We start from the raw sequence: 12,766 nt of genomic DNA on the forward strand, positions 1-12,766 counted from the left end.
ATCGGTGCAAAATGGACGAGTGAAGCTTGTAAACTAGAGCTCTTCAAGAGCCCACACGACGACATGGGAGGTCCAGCTTACTGCCACGAAATAGCTTCTGATTTTGGGTTTGCTGACCCTTTTCACCTCAGCCTCAAGAGTTAATTGCATGGAACTACCACACTTCGGCACGTTGTGACGAATCAGTACCACTAGTTATTTTTTTTGCCATGCAGTGCCAACTCTAAGCCTAAGTGTTGCAAAACGGTCTGACATCCGTATAAGCGCGTATTGACCACGTATCTGACCGACCGGGCCCACTTGTCAGGTGCCACGATGGCCTACCCGTTCGCTCCCGCTCGGTCACTCGATCCAGCCCGGCTTGGTCTCACCAAGTAGCTAGGTCGGGTCGAACCCGTACGCGATGAACCCTAGTTTCCTCTCCCCCTCCCTCGTCTCCCTCTCCCCTCTCAGGCGATGGTGGCGACGACTCCCGGCGGCGCTGATGGCGCGGGCGGGTACGGAGACCTTCCTGGCCTCGGCCCCGATGACCACTTAGGTCTGGACGACGTCGATGACTCCAGTTCATACTACTCCAGCGCAGACAACGAGGATTTGGAGGAGGCCGCGCTGTCCATGGAGGACAGGGTGAAGCTAGCAGAGATATGGGTGGCCCTAAAGGAAATATGCCCTAGAGGCAATAATAAAGTTATTATTTATTTCCTTATATCATGATAAATGTTTATTATTCATGCTAGAATTGTATTAACCGGAAACATAATACATGTGTGAATACATAGACAAACAGAGTGTCACTAGTATGCCTCTACTTGACTAGCTCGTTAATCAAAGATGGTTATGTTTCCTAACCATGAACAAAGAGTTGTGTAACGCCCCGTGACCGATGTGCCAGGTGTCGTGCAGTTATTCGCTGTTGTTGCCTTGTCTTTGCTTGCGTGTCATGCATTGCATATCATGTCATCATGTGCATTTCATTTGCATACGTGTTCATCTCATGCATTCGAGCATTTTTCCCGTTGTCCGTTTTGCATTCCGGCGCTTCGTTCTCCTCAGGTGGTCATTTCTACCTTTCTCCCGTGTGTGAGGATTAAACATTTTCGGATTGGACCGAGACTTGCCAAGCGGCCTTAGTTTACTACCGGTAGACCGCCTGTCAAGTTTCGTACCATTTGGACTTCGTTTGATACTCCAACGGTTAACCGAGGGACCGAAAAGGCCTCGTGTGTGTTGCAGCCCAACACCCCTCCAATTTGTCCCAAAACCCACTTAAACCTCCTCCATCATCTCGATCGTTCGATCACGATCGCTTGGCCGAAAACCGCACCTCATTTGGACTCTCCTAGCTCCCCCTACCTATAAATATGTGCATCTCCCCCGAAATCCGGGTCTCCTCCACCCTAACCCTAATTTTTTTCCATCGCGCGCCGCCGGACAATGTCTGCCCTGGCCGGACGTGTCGCCGCCGCCAACCGTATGCCGCCACCTGTCCAGCACCGCCCGCTCCCACCGCGCGGCCCGGGAAGCCCGGAGCCGGCCCCCGAGGGCCCAACTGCCGCCGTCGCCGCCTGGGAACCCCGCCGCCTCGCGCCCTCGCCACGCTCCGCCTTGCCGCCGGCGACGCTCCGCCTCGCCGCCGTTGTCTTCCTCCGCCGCAGAGCTCGCCGCCGCCGCCGCCATGCGCCTGCAGCGCGCCGCCCCGTCGCCGTTTGCTCCTCCGCCTGAGTCGCCACCCCGCCATCTCCGCGCCTCCCGCCGGCAAGCTCGGCCCCACCGCCTCCTCCGCCGGCCGGCCGTCGTCTCGTATCCATCCGGGCACACCGCTCAGCCCCGCCTTGCCCTTCGCCGGAGTTCCAACCTCGCCGGAGCTCTTCTCCGGTCAGATCCGGGAAGATGGATCAGATCCACCGGGATCTCATCCAAACACCCCGCCTCAGATCTGCACCGCGCCGTCCCGGATCCCTCCGTCCCGCGTTGACTTTTCGCGGAGGTGAAATTTCACTAAGTCCCCGAAATTCCCAGATTCATATGCCCATGTTCATGACATCGTAACTTTGCATCCGTAGCTCTGATTCATGCATATAGCATATCAAAATGTTCGTCTCTGAGAGTACATCATTTCATTCCATTGCATCATTTTCATTTGAGTTCATCTTGATGCCCGAAATGCTGTTAGAAGAGGGCTACTTGAGTTAATTGTCAGATCTGCTACTCCATCTTAGACAGGGTTTTCCCAGTCACGACGTTGTAAAACGACGGCCAGTGAATTGTAATACGACTCACTATAGGGCGAATTCGAGCTCGGTACCCGGGGATCCTCTAGAGTCGACCTGCAGGCATGCAAGCTTGCAAAGTGGTGCACTTGGTAATTCTGTTTTCAGGGACTTAGCATTTCCACTAAGTCCTGGATCTGTTTATCTCATGATGCCACATGTTCATGTTGTTTCCTAGTGATCCGTGCCTCTTTTGAGGATGATCAGTAAAGGAGTTTTGTTAATATTGTAGTGCTCTATCCATCCATGTCTTTGTTTGCAATTATGGAGCACCACTACAAGAAATATGTCAACTTATGACCACCACTATTGGTCACTGAATGGTCACAAATTTCCATTTATGACCTTTTTGTGACCAAAAACATAAGGTCAAAAGCTGGGCGTCGTAAACTGACTATAGCGACCTTCTTCGGGATAAGGTCGTAGACGTTTACGACCAAAACAAAAGGTCGTGGAACCCATGACCTTTTGTTTTGGTCGCTGGCTGTCTGCCCAGGCCACGTCGGATCCGACGTGGCAATCTGACGTGGCAAAATTGCGACGAATTGAAAAGGTCGTTACTTAGAATGAGCCCGGTCCAATTCTGTCTTTTACATGGGCCGAGCCCATTAATTCAGCCTTTTTAGTCATCATTTTTTTGTCATTCTGGTCGGCTACATGGGCCTGGCCTAATATTTCAGCCTTTTTGTTTTTGGGCCATGGCCTTCTTTCTTAATACTCAGTTTTTCTTTTTTTAAAGGGGTCCACTAGTCAGATTGGGCCACGGTTGTCAGGTTCTAATCAATGCTAATCAATGGGTCCCAGATGTCAGAGTCATATTCTTCTTATTTCAATTTAACAGTAAATAAATAACCAGTATTTAAATTGGAACAGACCACATAATACTTCAAATAATATCAGCTCGTTTCAGTACAGAGATCTTAGAAGCTCGTTTCAGTACAGACCACATAATACTTCTTAGTTGTACAAATAACTCGTGATACAAGATAGACATTAAAACTCTACAAGTGTAATAACAGTTACAAGCTCTACAAGTGTAATACAAGATAGCCATCAGAACTCTACAAGTGTTATGTTCTTCAGCATTGAGCTCCTTCAATAGCGATCACAAACTAGGCACCTGCTCCTGTCATGAATTAGCAGAGAAGAATTAGAAAACAGAAGCCAAATATACTATGAATTGGCCATTAAAAAAAGGACAGATGCCAATATATAGTATGAATTGACCATTCAAAAAAGGACAGTTATTTAGAATGACAACATAAATTCAGCTAGTACCATGCTTTTTGTTCTCCAGCTACTTAAAATGAGGTACTCATTCATACAAGAAAACAGAGACAAATATGCATTGCGCAAGTGCAGATCATGCAAAAGACTTCGCTGCAACACATTGTGCCTAAAACAAAATACCATTCTACTACTGGCAAGATCTAACAATACTAGTCAGCAGAAGCATACTAACATCACAAAAGTAGGAGAGTATAAAGTGATGATCTAGATTGAGTTACCATCGGTGAGGAGGTCGATTATCTCCATGGTGTGCTTGATGATGCGTACAGCCATGATCTTCTTGCCATTGCATCCATGCACTCGATTATGGGGGTACCAATGCATCCAAGTAGAACAAAATCACCACATTAACCCACAGCTTCAAGTACAAGCTAACTATATATCAAGTGGCAATGAAAATAAGTTGAGAAAAACACTGGAAATAATTATATCATGTCATGCAAAGTTCAAACCGAACAAACGTATGCATGCCAAGGTGAAATATTACCAAGAAAGCACTCATCACTCATCAGGTAGCAGTGCATACAAAATCGCTGTTTTAGTGGTAGCAAATACTCCCTATTAGCAGTAGTAAAAACTCATGCAGTACCAAATTCAAAGATTTTTTGTTATAACTAACAGAAGTATGGAACAATAGTTAACAACTCAAGTCAGAAAAGGTAGGAGTGTATCTCTAAGAGACACAACTGACACTGATCAAAGATAATAACAGAGCATAAAAATAGGTAGGTACATTGACTTCTTTAAAGACAATAAGAAGGACCAACAGATTCACATGTTACATCAGCATGAAGTTACAATGGCAGATGCCAGGTGTGAAATGGATACGGCACAAAAACTATGCTCATAAATATTCCATGTACTGTATGAGCAATACTATTTCATGCTAATGTATGAGCATACAAGATGCAATAAAGAGAGCTCATATAGTTCACTAAGCACACACTAACAAGCTAAGATAACCTCTTATATTGATATCATCGTTGCCTACCAGACTGCTGAAAAATATTCCATGTAATGTTTAAACTAGACACAAATCTAGGGAGGAATCAAACAGTGGAATCAGATACAAATTAAGCAAAGATAAATTATATTACACTTATAACAACCAAGCTGATTATGGATTGTCCATGTTGAAAAACAAATGTGGAGCACTTAATACAAATAACTACAGAAACACAGACAGATGGCTTTTCCAAGAGCCCACACGTCATAATCATAGTATATGCTAAGAGATAAAGGACATGTGCTAGCAAAGGAATATCAAAATGTTGTCATAACTACTCCAGTTTTGGTCCTAATCTGTATATACAGCACGCATCAGTGACCATGGAGTAGCATGGCAGGCCAATCACCAAGCAGAGCAAAGTGCGGAGTAAATTAAGGGACAGACTACAGCTAAATTCCAAAGCGCCCAGGCCTAAATACTACAATAAGTCTGAAGTACAGTGATATAATACATTGTAGCAAGCCAACTGGAAGACTTTAGTTTGAACAATACAACAATCAATTCAGCAGTAAGATCATACAACTACAACAAAGCAGGGCATGATTCAGTTATAATCTGCACGACTGAAACTGCTCAAATTTTGGTCCTAATCTACAGGTATGCAGCACGCATCAGTGACCACAGAGCATACGACCACAGCAAAACAGGGGAGCAATTCAGTTCTAGTAGATCAGTGGCACCCCTATTCTAAAGAAGGCCATGGCCACACACGCATGATTGCTTGCTAGCTTGTCATTGATTTTGATTGCAACCAACAAGAAGCAGCCACAATGGCAGTCCCAAAAAAACAGAGGCGCATAAGCCACAATGTCTTCCCGTGCAACTTGATTAGCTCACTGAGTACCTCCCTGTTCACAGCCCTTGATTTGGACTCCGGGTTGATGGAAACCTACAGTAGCACATTTCAACATCATCAATTCATTATGTATCCAAAAACAGGAGACGCTCTGTTCTACATTCAGTACACAGAATAGAGACAGTTAGCCCTATGATTTGTGCAGTCATCTTGAACAAATCAAACCTATGCTACATTTGATTCAAAAGAGTCCAATCGTGCAGGTTGAAGTGACACACCACAGAATCAAGTCAATCCGTGAGGGAAAACTACCGGATCTTAAGAAAACAATGAACGATAATTAGGCAATAAAGGAGATCTAGCTGCTAGTGGCATCGCAGGACTGGGAATCTGGCAAGCAAAACGGCAGCACATACCATGTGGTGGCGGTCTCCATTTTGACTTATGGAGCCCAGAAGAAAATCCACTTGAAACCGAAGAACTCTTAGATAGAGTCAATCAAGCGGGGAAGAACGGGTGGAACGGACCTTCCATTCCATGGCTGCTCTCCTGTACCAGTGGATTTAGGCATCGTCCCGTCGCTGGTTGCTGTACCTCACCTACAGAGAAGAAGGGAAGGGACGAAACGAGATTGGGGTTAGGGGGAGACGTTGAGAAAAAGGAGAAGTAGAAGAGAAGGGGGAGGAGGGATTCATACTGTAGCACTGACCGTTGTCGAGGTCTTGGAGGCTGCGGTGGGTCGCCATGGCTGTCGCTGGTCGCCGTTTCTCCTACCTGAAGAGGCAAAGACAGAGACGGGGGTGAGACAGAGGGAGTTCGAAGGAGAAGAAGAAGTGGGGGAGGGGGAGGGGGTTTCATACCATACCGCCGTCGTCGAGGCCTTTGGGTGCTGCGGTGGGTCGCCATGGACGGGCGGCTAGGGTTTCCGTCCAGCGCGAGGAGGGTGGATCTGACAATCGAAGGCAAGAACCTGCAGACCGCGAAGGCAAGAAGGTCAGAGAAGGAGCCCACCAGATCAACAATCGAATGAAGCAAGACATCTGGTAGGTCTGCCCAACCTTGATGTCCAGAAATGGCGAGGACGCAACACACATCAGCCCTTTCTTGCATTCTGCAGGTTGCAGCTTCTCTGCGAAAAATTATGAATTCAGAGAAGAATATCAGTACTAGAAGAATATGAAGTGGATGCTAAGGATTAAAATAGACTGTGTGCAGTGGCCGTAAGCATCGATTGTGGAAACAGTAGCACTGGATACTACGGCTACAGCGACGCCAAGCAATTCAACGAAGCAACGACCACCATACAGAGCTAAGGACTGACTACTACGGCTAGTAAGTGTTCGTAAATCAAAACAGATCATTCCAAACTATTATAAGGTCATACTGGATAATAGAGATCGCAATTATTCTAACTGAACTACACAAGAGTACGTCTTCTGCAGCACAGCACAAAAGAAAATTTTGTTACTCCGGAATAACAAAGAAAACTACAATCACGCATCTGAAACAAAGTAAATAAGTGTAGCTGTGCACAATCAGGCGCGCTGTAGTGTACTAAACTCTACTCGAGCACAGGCAATGGCACTGAATCAGCCAACGAACGAACCAGAGCACATTAACCAAACCGCCATCCCCCCGTGCACTGCAGCATGAATGATCCTTGGCCAGTTGTGAGCGCCCGCTGCCATGGAACCGGCCACCACAAATCCGGCGCCACCACAACGGCCGGCCGCAGATCTCAGGCTCGCGGCGGGGCGCCAGGGCCCGGATCTCGCAGATCCGCGCGTGCGGCCGCGGTGGCCACGCTCGTACGCGAGCGGACCCGGAGCTTAGCTCGCGGAGAGAACACATGGATGCGTGTGGTTAGTTACCTTCGGGCTCGGCGGCGTCGTGGTCGGCGTCGGGGCGGTCCTGCGGGGGCAGCGGGGAGGAGAGGGGCGCGCGCTTGGGCGCAGACTAGGGCGACGAGGCGTAGGGGGAGCCCGGGGCCTCCATCTTCTACCGGCGGCGGGGGGCGAGGCGGAGGTGTCGGCGGGCTTGGGCTGCACAGACTCCTCCAAGTCCGGCATCTGGAGGGATCTGGGAGTGCTTGTTGTCGCTGTGAAGTGCGGGGCGAGAGAGAGAGGGGTTGCAGGAGAGGAGAGATGGATGTGTTGGGCGATCCGTCTGGGGTGGGAGAGAGGCGGGTGGGAGAGAAGTGGAGGCCGTCGGTGGCGAGCTGTGGCGGCGTGCGGAGGGAAGGAGGCACGGCTCGGGTGCGGCGCGAGGAAAGCTAGGGTTTGGACGAGGGGGTGAGACGGGCGAGGGGTGAGAGTGTGAGGGGGATGAGGGCTGCCGTCGGATCCAGCGGTATCCAACGGTGTTGGAGGCATGATCCACGTGAGAGGCTTATAGACCAATTAGAACACAGTAAACACTTTAAAGATGTTATGACCATCTAAATTAGTCGTAATTTAATAAAATTAAGTTTTTTCACAAGAAAAGTATTGTCTATTTTTTGAGCAACAATGATTGTTTTTTATGAAAGAACTACCAAATATTTGTTGCAAAATGACACCACATCATTTTTAAAAATTATTAGACCACATTTTATGTCCAATTTAGCTGGAAATGAGTCAATTTTTAAAGTACAGCCGCTTGATAGATTGCTCTTTAATTTTTCTAAAAAACATTTCTAGGTATAAAAATATCTATTTCATTAGAGATACTCCGAAAGTTTTGCAAGATTCAACCCCTAGCCATGAACGGTCATGCTTATCGTTTTGATCGCATTTTGAAACGGGCATAGGAAATTCAAAAAAATCAAAAAAAAATGTAAACCTTCGCATTGTGTCATTATATGTGACCTAGTTATTAGCAAAAATAAAAAACTTGGAATACATCAATTAGTTTGAAAAGGTGTTCTCATAAATAAGCTATCATGTATGAAGATTCATAGCTTTTCAAGTGAGATGACCAATGTTATGGCAATATTTATGGAATAGTTTGTTTAAATGATCTCATATTGTGCAAAAAGGTGCATCTTGAAAAATGGTAAACAATATTGTCAAAGGGAGTTTTCATTTTATTTTCACCAAAAAATCATTTTCCATTATTCGACTGCCCAAAATGACTTTTTTGTGAAGGACCTACCATATATTTGTTGCAAATTTGGACCAAATCAATTTTATAAAACCTTAGTCCATATTTAATGTAAAATTGAAAAAATGGTTGGGTGTCAAAAGTTTTGATCCACTTCTGGTGAAAAAGACAAATTCCCGCCGATTCAGCTGGAAGCGGTTCAAATTTGAACTGTAGCTGCCTCGTAGTTTGCTCTTTATTTTTTTCCAAAAATCATTTCTAGGTACATAAGTATCTTTTTAATCAGATAAACACCAACAAAATTCCAAGATTCAACCACTAGCTAGGAACGGTCATTCCCGCCATTTTGACCGCATTTTGAAACGGGTATAAAAAATTCAAAGAAAATCAAAAAATTGGGAAACCTTCGCATTGTGTCATCATATGTGGCCAAGTTCGTAGGAAAAATAACAAACTTGTAATACGGCAATTATTTTAAAAAAGTGTTCTCAGAAACGAGCTATCATGTGTGGAGATCAATGGCTTTCAAGCCAAATGATCAATCTTATGGCCACATTCATGGCATAGTTTATTCAAATGATCTCATATTGTGCACAAGGGTGCATATTGGAATGGCAAACAATGTTGCCTAAGAAAGTTTTCATTTTCGTTGGACGAAAAAACCATTTTCCATTTTTCGAGTGCCTGAAAGGAGGTTTTTTGTGAAGGAGCTACCAAATAATTGTTGCAAAATTGGACCAAATCATTTTTATAAAATACTAGGCCATATTTAATGCACAATTGACAAAATGGTTGGGTGTAAAAAGTTTTGATCCACCTCTCGTGAAAAGGACAAATTCCGGCCGATTCAGTTGGAAGCGGGTCAAATTTGAACTGCAGCTGCCTCATAGTTTGCTATTTATTTTTTCCAAAAATCATTTCTAGGTACATAAGTACCTATTTAATCAGAGAAACACCAAAAAAATTCCAAGATTCAACCACTAGCTAGGAACGGTCATTCCCGCCGTTTTGACCGCATTTTGAAACGGGCATAAAAAATTCAAAAAATATCAAAAAAATTGGGAAACCTTCGCATTGTGTCATTATATGTGACCAAGTTTCCAGGAAAAATAATAAACTTGTAATACTCCAATTATTTTAAAAAAGTGTTCTCAGAAATGAGCTATCATGCGTGAAGATTCATGGCTTTCAAGCCAAATGATCAATCTTATGGCCACATTCATGGCATAGTTTGTTCAAATGATCTCATGTTATGCACAAGGGTGCATATTGGAATTCCAAACAATGTTTCCTAAGGGAGTTTTTATTTTCTTTGCACGGAAAATTAATTTTCCATTTTCTGAGTGCTCGAAAGGAGGTTTTTTTTGTGAAGGACCTCCCAAATAATTGTTGCAAAATTGGACCAAATCATTTTTCTAAAATAATAGGCCATATTTAATGCACAATTGACAAAATGGATGGGTGTAAAAATTTTTGATCCACCTCTCGTGAAAAAGACAAATTTCCGCCGATTCAGCTGGAAGCGGGTCAAATTTGAACTGCAGCTGTCTCATGGTTTGCTATTTATTTTTTCCAAAAATCATGTCTAGGTACATAAGTACCTATTTAATCAGAGAAACACCAAAAAAATTCCAAGATTCAACCACTAGCTAGGAACGGTCATTCCCGCCGTTTTGACCGCATTTTGAAACGGGCATAAAAAATTCAAAAAAAATCAAAAAATTGGGAAACCTTCGCATTGTGTCATTATATGTGGACAAGTTCCTAGGAAAAATAATAAACTTGTAATACGGCAATTATTTTAAAAAAGTGTTCTCAGAAACGAGCTATCATGTGTGGAGATCAATGGCTTTCAAGCCAAATGATCAATCTTATGGCCACATCCATGGCATAGTTTGTTCAAATGATCTCATATTGTGCACAAGGGTGCATATTGGAATGGCAAACAATGTTGCCTAAGGAAGTTTTCATTTTCGTTGGACGAAAAAACCATTTTCCATTTTTCGAGTGCCTGAAAGGAGGTTTTTTTGTGAAGGAACTACCAAATAATTGTTGCAAAATTGGACCAAATCATTTTTATAAAATACTAGGCCATATTTAATGCACAATTGACAAAATGGTTGGGTGTAAATTTTTTTGATCCACCTCTCGTGAAAAAGACAAATTTCCGCCGATTCAGTTGGAAGCGGGTCAAATTTGAACTGCAGCTGCCTCATAGTTTGCTATTTATTTTTTCCAAAAATCATTTCTAGTTACATAAGGACCTATTTAATCATAAATACATGGTTTGGTGGCGATACGTCGAGGTTTGGGCGGTGGCCGAGGGCCCCAACTCTAGGGCGCGTAAACTCGCATGCCCGTCGCGTGGTCACCGCGTGACCGTAATGTTGCCATGTGTTCTGGGCGGCCTAGGTATGTCTAGTGGGTTGGGCACTCCCCAGGTTGGTGCTAGGAAGAAAATTACAACATAAGATTCTCACGAGGAGACCGATCGATACTCAAACATGAATTAGCAGCCAAGTGTTTGATTAGCGGTACGGGAAATGCACATGGCCAATGGGCGTTAGTTTTGGCTGAGGATGATCATCTAGTAAGGAGAATGTCTTCACAAATTTTTAGCTCAAAAGGAGGATCCTAGGTGGTACTTGCTTTGCAAAGTACCACGCTGGACAAAAATATGAATGTTGAAGCTGGGCTCAAAATAATGAATGGATTGAGCTGAAATTTTGTGGAGGATGGTTATTTGGGCATAGTAAAGCATTGTAGAAAATTGATACCATTTGGACATGCCAAAGTAGTACTTCCTTCACAATGCTCTTCTATGGATAGAAACTTGGGAAAACTAGTGAGAGAGATTGGATGAAGGAAATGAGCTCAAAATTGGTGTAGGTAAGTTACTTAGGTATGGTCATGCGCTGGTAAATTTTCAGATCATTTGGGTAAGCCTAGCTAGTAATTACTTCACAAAGCTTCTCTCGAGGTAGAAACTTTGGAAATTTCCCGAGAAAGATTTACTAGGAAAATTGAGCTGAATATTATCATGTGGAAATGATTTGGGTATGGAAGAGTGCCCGAAAAGTTTGAGGGTAATAGTAGGGGTCTATATAACACTTGCTTTGCAACGTGCCAATTTGGCCATAAAATATAAATTGAACCTGGGCTCACATAGATGATTTGACTGAGCTGCAATTTGGAGGAGGGTGATAATTTGGGCATATGAAGGAACTGTATAAATTTCATGTCATTTAGAGATATAAAAAAGGTACTTGCTTCACAATGCTTCTAGGTGGACAAAAACTTTGGAAATTTGCCGAGGAAGATTTGCTAGGCAAATGGAGCTGAATTTTGTCATGCGGTAATGATTTGGATAGGAAAGAGTGCCCAAAAATTCCAAGGGCAATCAAGAATATATAAATAGCACTTCCTTCACAAAGTGTTGTTGTGAACAGAATAGGAAAATGAATATTGTTGAATTAGTTTTGAACTAGGCAAGGAAGGATTTTTACATATTTGATGAAGATATGCCCCAAAGAATTTATGAGATTTTTTTGGGAATTTTAGGAATGATAGAAATATAGGTTGCTTTACAACCTAGGGCAAAAATTGCCACATAGACATGACACATAGGCAAAACTGATGAGATGGCGCCTAGTCATCACAACCCACCACAATCTACAAGGCTATGACCATCTATATTGGTCATTAACAACTAGAAATAAGGCAGCGGACTAGCACTGTTTGCTTTGTGACCATTTCGTGTATGGAAATTACGACCTTTCTGACCAAAATGGTCGCAATGGTTTAGGGTTTGGAGCCCCCTGGACAGCTTTTGACCAATTGGTCTAAAATGGTCATAAATTTATGACCAATTCTTCGAGGGTCACTGACAGAAGGTCATAAGTTGACATATTTCTTGTAGTGCACCCTAGCTTGAGTCAATCGAGCTCTAATTTTGCTACTTTGTGAATCTGGGCAGATCGTCAACTTGTTTGCGATTTTGCCGTTGTTGTTGTAGTTGATCCGTGCATGCTATGCTATTGTTCTTGCCATGTCTAGCTTGCATTTTGTGCCTTCTTAATGGATGTATGCTTGTCTTGCCATGACTTGCACCGTGGTGAGTGCATCGAGCTCATAAACATGCCTACTTGAGTTATGTTTCAGCATGTGCCAGTTTTCACTAAGTCTGAAAACTGATTATGCTTTTGCTATGTTCACATGCTTGTTAATATATTTTCTGATCCCTTTTGGCTCAAGGTCACTAAGGGACTTTTGTTAAGCTTTTTGAGAAGCTCCATGCCATGTTTTACTTTGCCATGTTAA

At 43.7% G+C, this 12,766-nt stretch overlaps 1 long non-coding RNA gene across 1 annotated transcript; it reads right to left on the minus strand.

Annotated features, from left to right (window-relative positions):
- Nucleotides 1-3,190: 3,190 nt before the first annotated feature.
- LOC125549062 lies at nt 3,191-7,305 on the minus strand. Its single transcript, XR_007301233.1, has 7 exons — nt 7,237-7,305; nt 6,424-6,494; nt 6,226-6,335; nt 6,063-6,139; nt 5,782-5,964; nt 3,779-5,458; nt 3,191-3,390 (listed from the first exon to the last, which is right to left on the minus strand). It is a non-coding gene; the product is annotated as an uncharacterized LOC125549062 (long non-coding RNA).
- Nucleotides 7,306-12,766: the final 5,461 nt, after the last annotated feature.

Source organism: Triticum urartu, chromosome 3, assembly GCF_003073215.2.
Source record: "Triticum urartu cultivar G1812 chromosome 3, Tu2.1, whole genome shotgun sequence".
Classification (NCBI taxonomy): Eukaryota; Viridiplantae; Streptophyta; class Magnoliopsida; order Poales; family Poaceae; genus Triticum; species Triticum urartu.